Source organism: Chroicocephalus ridibundus, chromosome 3 (assembly GCF_963924245.1).
Source record: "Chroicocephalus ridibundus chromosome 3, bChrRid1.1, whole genome shotgun sequence".
NCBI lineage: Eukaryota > Metazoa > Chordata > Aves > Charadriiformes > Laridae > Chroicocephalus > Chroicocephalus ridibundus.
Window position 1 is genome coordinate 123,791,620 of NC_086286.1, and position 601 is coordinate 123,792,220.

Here is a 601-nt window from a genome sequence, read left to right on the forward strand (position 1 = left end):
TATGATGGGATACAATGAGCAACAGGGCAAAATGAAGCGGGACAGGGCGGTAATGCCACAGGCTGCCCCTCAAAAGACTCTCGCACCCCATTTGCATTGTATGGATTCCACAAAGGATTTTTCACTTGTATAAATCCAATTCCTTCTGGCGGGGAGAGAAAAATGCTGAGAATTTAGAATCAGTTTACCTGAAGAAAGTCCAAAGGCTAAATAGACAGGGATAGTAAGAACAACAACTGGACAAAAATACAGAACTATGTAAGGGAGGAGCACTGGAACGAATTTCATTTGAGAAATAGCGAGGTATGAGGGAAGGCAGTGATGCAGAAAGAGCAGCGGTGCAGGGCTGCTCCTAAACAGGTTACGGCCAGATGCAGAATTTGTATCTTATTAAACAAACCATGAACTCTGAAAAATGATGGAATATCTACTTGCACGTTTCTAAAGAGAGTTAAGTCAGATTAACGTTAACATCAAAGTGCTGCTGGATTCAATCACATCTCTGCTGAACTTTAGTGATTTTGCCTGAAGACTTCTAGGTCTACAATGCTTGCCAAAAAATTCAAAAGAAGTTATCTGCATGCAAAAGAGATCAACCAAA